We start from the raw sequence: 5,450 nt of genomic DNA, 5'->3' as shown, positions 1-5,450 counted from the left end.
TGGGGCAAGTGAGGCAATGCCCATTCATTTTAAAATAAATAAAAATAATAAAATGCTATTGTAATGTGAGATTACAATTTTTTTCTCAGGATACTATTATTTTTTTCCAGGATGAGGGAGGGATTGATTTAAAATAATACAAAAAAAATCTTATAAAAAAAAGATCTAAGGGCGTAACTATACAATATTTGCCCTGTCTTCAGGGCATGCTTAGTCTGCCCCTATAAGAGTTTTTTAACCTCACCTATTAAGTTTTTATATGGTCATTTAGCCACAGACGTCCTAAAAACAAACAAACTAATTCTAACCTCCCATTGTCTGACAGCATGGGGGGTTAGACACAGTGTTTGTACTCTCAGATATAATATATATATATATATATATATATATATATATATATATATATATATATATATATATATATATATATATATATATATATATATATATATATATATATATATATATATATATATATAAAAATAAATAACAGTGGGAACATTTCCCATAGCGAAAGGGATGATAAATGTTCGGGGCACACAGGGTGCACTTTCTATGCAGGGGGGCGAGTACCACCTGGGCCCTCCCAAAACACTTACACCCAAATCAATTTTTAACACCAAGGCAAGTGGTTCGGAACTTATTAAAGGGATATGAAACAAAAACATTTTCTTTTGTGATTCATACAATTTTATATAACTTTCCAATTTACTTCTATTATCAAATTTGCTTTGGTATTCTTTATTTGGTATTTGGTATTCTTTATTTGGTATTTGGTATTCTTTATTTGGTATTTGGTATTCTTTGTTTGGTATTTGGTATTCTTTGTTGAAGAGATACCTAGGTAGAAGTCTGGAGCACTACAAGACAGGACATACTGCTGCCATCTAGTGCTCTTGCAAATGGACAACACTCTTACAAAACTGCTGCCTTATAGGGCCAGATTTAACAAAGTATGGCGGACATTGTCGCCCCTGTACTCCCGACATGGTGTCTAGCGGGCAGCAATACGTCCTGGAATTCATCCATTGAGCCACTACTCAGACACTGGCCAAAACTGGAACAGACTTTAAATTGAAATGAAACCCAAAATGTATCATTGCACACTACAGCTGCCTGTATGTATCATTGCACACTACAGCTGCCTGTATTTATCATTGCACACTACAGCTGCCTGTATGTATCATTGCACACTACGGCTGCCTGTATTTATCATTGCACACTACAGCTGTCTGTATTTATCATTGCACACTACAGCTGCCTGTATTTATCACTGCACACTACAGCTACCTGTATTTATCATTGCACACTACGGCTGTCTGTATTTTTCATTGCACACTACGGCTGCCTGTATTTATCATTGCACACTACAGCTGCCTGCATTTATCATTGCACACTACAGCTGCTTGTATTTATCATTGCACACTACAGCTGCCTGTATTAATCATTGCACACTACAGCTGCCTGTATTTATCATTGCACACTACAGCTGCCTGTATTTATCATCGCACACTACGGCTGCCTGTATTTATCATGGCACACAACAGCTGCCTGTATTTATCATTGCACACTACAGCTGCCTGTATTTATCATTACACACTACAGCTGCCTGTATTTATCATTGCACACTACAGCTGCCTGCATTTATCATTACACACTACAGCTGCCTGTATTTATCATTACACACTACAGCTGCCTGTATTTATCATTACACACTACAGCTGCCTGTATTTATCATTACACACTACAGCTGCCTGTATTTATCATTGCACACTACAGCTGCCTGTATTTATCACTACACATTACAGCTGCCTGTATTTATCATTGCACACTACAGCTGCCTGCATTTATCATTGCACACTACGGCTGCCTGCATTTATCATTGCACACTACGGCTGCCTCCATTTATCATTGCACACTACGGCTGCCTGTATTTATCATTGCACACTACAGCTGCCTGTATTTATCATTGTACACTACAGCTGCTCGAATTTATCATTGCACACTACAGCTGCCTGTAGTTATCATTGCACACTACAGCTGCACAAATTTATTATTGCACACTACAGCTGCCTGTAATTATCATTGCACACTACAGTTGCCTGTATTTATCATTGCAAACTACAGCTGCCTATAGTTATCATTGCACACTACGGCTGCCTGTATTTACCATTGCACACTACGACTGCCTGTATTTATCATTACACACTACAGCTGCCTGTATGTATCATTGCACACTACGGCTGCCTGTATTGATCATTGCACACTACGGCTGCCTGTATGTATCATTGCACACTACGGCTGCCTGTATTTATCATTGCACACTACGGCTGCCTGTATTTATCATTGCACATTACAGCTGCCTGTATTTATCATTGCACACTACAGCTGCCTGTATTTATCATTGCACACTACAGCTGCCTGTATTTATCATTGCACATTACAGCTACCTGTATTTATCATTACACACTACAGCTGCCTGTATTTATCATTGCACACTACAGCTGCCTGTATTTATCATTGCACATTACAGCTACCTGTATTTATCATTACACACTACAGCTGCCTGTATTTATCATTGCACACTACAGCTGCCTGTATTTATCATTGCACATTACAGCTACCTGTGTTTATCATTGCACACTACAGCTGCCTATATTTATCATTGCACACTACGGCTGCCTGTTTTTATCATTGCACACTACAGCTGCCTGTATTTATCATTGCACATTATGGGCTCTATTTATCATTCATTTTAGAATTACGACTTTCAATTCTCGCCGCATCTCGCCCTTGCAAAGGCGCACATGTGCGCCAATATTTATCATTAAACCAGTAGTATTTTATCGCTTATTTCCATTGTCGAGATGCGGCGGATTATTGATAAATCTCGCCGCAATTTTTTAAAATGCGCCTTATTTATCATTAAAACAGCTTTCAATGTCGATTATTTCGAACCAATAATGTTAATATCATTTTTTTTTATTGTATTTTTATCCTTTGTTTTTTAATAACTAATATAATACTTTTCTAAATTTTTTAATCCATTTGAATATTATACTTTTTAAAAAAAAAAAAAATCCATTTTAATATAATCTGCCTTGCATTACATCAATATTTAATTGACTGCATTACTTCCTCAATATTTAATTGACAAATATTCAATATTGTGTTTTGAAAATATTGTTTTTTTAAAAAAAAAAAATATATATATATATATATATATATATATATGCATGTATATTTTTTTAGCTCATAGCTGACATGATCCAAGCCCCCTTGGCATGACCCACATGACTATTTCAAAAGTGTTTCTAGGGACACTAAACTATTGCCATTGTACCTTTATTAATATTAATACAATTTTACATTTCTTTTCTGGTGAAATGTCTTTTTTGTAAATAATCTTATTTTAAACTAAACATAGTAGTTCATATGCTAATTTCATGGCTGCCTCTTATCACAGGCTTTTGAAATATCTTTTCAAAAGAGTTTGAAATTACACGTTATACATATAGATAACACTCTGTTCAGGCACTGGGGTTACTACTCAATGCTAATGCAAGAGAATAGATAAGAATCAGTCATAGTCATGTCATCAGTGAGCTGGAAGAAGTCCAAGGTAACCACAGAGTTAAAAAAAAAGTGTATTAATAAATGTGAGTTGTTAATGCTAAACATTAAACTCACTAATAAAGTGAATATCAATCTTTTGCAAACAATAAAAAAATTGATAGTAGACTGTCCCTTATTCAATCCCATACATTGTTATATTGATTTCAGTGTTATGTTTATAATAATTTATCTGGACACCAATACACGTTTAAACATAAATATTTATTTTTTATCTCAAAAATAAAAAAAAAATTTGGTCACATTATGAAAAATCAAAATGTATTGTTACATTTTTTCTATTTTATGGCGCATTTCATGCAAACTTGAATAGTTTTCTTTAAGTCCTTTTTCTGCTTTCTTTAATACCTCCAATAACTGTTTCTTGTTAATCAATATGTTTTGATCTTCAGGTACTGTATAAAATAAAGAATAAGGTTATTCTTATGTATTTTAAAATCCATATATAAACACATGTCTGATATACTCACCCCAGTCATAATTAATGGTATCAGAGGAATCATTTGAACTATTTTCCTCATGGACCTCTCTGTCCACCTCTTCTTCTTGCATCACTGTGTAAAATGAAATTTTATATTTTACTCCCCTTGTGTATATTAAAAATAATTCATTATCCTTTTTTTTTATTTCTCTCTCTATCTATCTATCTATCTATCTATCTATCTATCTATCTATATATATATATATATATATATATATATATATAATATTCGGTACAATATATATATAGTACAATATTCGGTTATTAAAAGATTTTTTTTAATATATTATTACTTACTATCTTCTAAATCGTCTTCCTGCACAAGCACTTGTTCTATTTCATAATCTTGTACCACTTCTTCTCTCTCCTCATTAATAATATTTCCCTCTCCATCTTGATGGTAATTCTCAACCTGAATTTCTGCATCATCTAAATGTATACCAAAACAAAGGTTTACATTTTAAATGTCATTATTTTTTTATTATAAATGCAATAAAAATTAATAAAATTATGTTAACCTTCCAAATTCGGATTCTGAAGTTCTTCTTCCTCATTTGACTCATTTTCAATAATAGGCCTTGCCCTACGTTGTTGCCTTCTTATTACTTAAACACAAAAAATGTTCATTTTATTTCCAACATTGTATGGATCTATATATATATCAATTATTACAATTTATAAATACCTGGGTTATCATTTCCCTCCCTGTCCATAAACACCCTTGGCAAGGGGTCAGATTCTCCACCAGAACTTGAGGAATTTTCATCAATTGGACAGAGATATCTCGGTGCTCTACGGTTTTTAACTATTTAAAAATGTAAACAAATTAGTTGCACTTTTCAGATTATATAATGTAAAATCATATTTAATCCACAATTTAATAGAAAAGAAAAATTATTATTTTGTACATATCTTTTTGAAAAAGACCATATTTCCAATGTTAGAAATAGATTAGATAATCTTTCAAAAATGTTTATTTTATTTTATCTAATCGCCTTAATAATAGGATGTGCACAACATACTTTCACACACATAATTCATTTCTTTTACAAACATCAAAACAAAGTTCGCTTATAATTCATTATAAATAGATAACAGAAATAATCAGACATATTTTAAAACCCGTGTCATTCTTCAAGGAAGACAGTGTCTACTGTTGAATCCAAAGATTTACATCACTATCTCTTTTTAAACTTGTAAAGTTGAGAACCCAAACAATGTAAGTTAATTAACTTTAGAAACAACACTCAAGATAACTGTGAAAGTAAAATTCTATTAAAATGTGTTAGCCAATCACAATAGACAAATGTACAGCCATAAATCACCAGACTCTGAG

The 5,450-nt window shown here is 32.8% G+C and overlaps 1 long non-coding RNA gene across 1 annotated transcript; it reads right to left on the bottom strand.

Moving 5' to 3' along the window:
• Nucleotides 1-3,920: 3,920 nt before the first annotated feature.
• On the bottom strand, nucleotides 3,921-4,660 carry LOC128635953 (uncharacterized). The gene is made up of 3 exons (XR_008398633.1): nucleotides 4,633-4,660; nucleotides 4,104-4,187; nucleotides 3,921-4,028 (listed from the first exon to the last, which is right to left on the bottom strand). It is a non-coding gene; the product is annotated as an uncharacterized LOC128635953 (long non-coding RNA).
• Between the last annotated feature and the right edge of the window lie 790 nt (nucleotides 4,661-5,450).

Source organism: Bombina bombina, chromosome 7 (genome assembly GCF_027579735.1).
Source record: "Bombina bombina isolate aBomBom1 chromosome 7, aBomBom1.pri, whole genome shotgun sequence".
NCBI classification, from domain to species: Eukaryota; Metazoa; Chordata; class Amphibia; order Anura; family Bombinatoridae; genus Bombina; species Bombina bombina.
The sequence above is the reverse complement of the archived record's forward strand: the minus strand, read 5'-3'. Positions and strand labels throughout refer to the sequence as shown.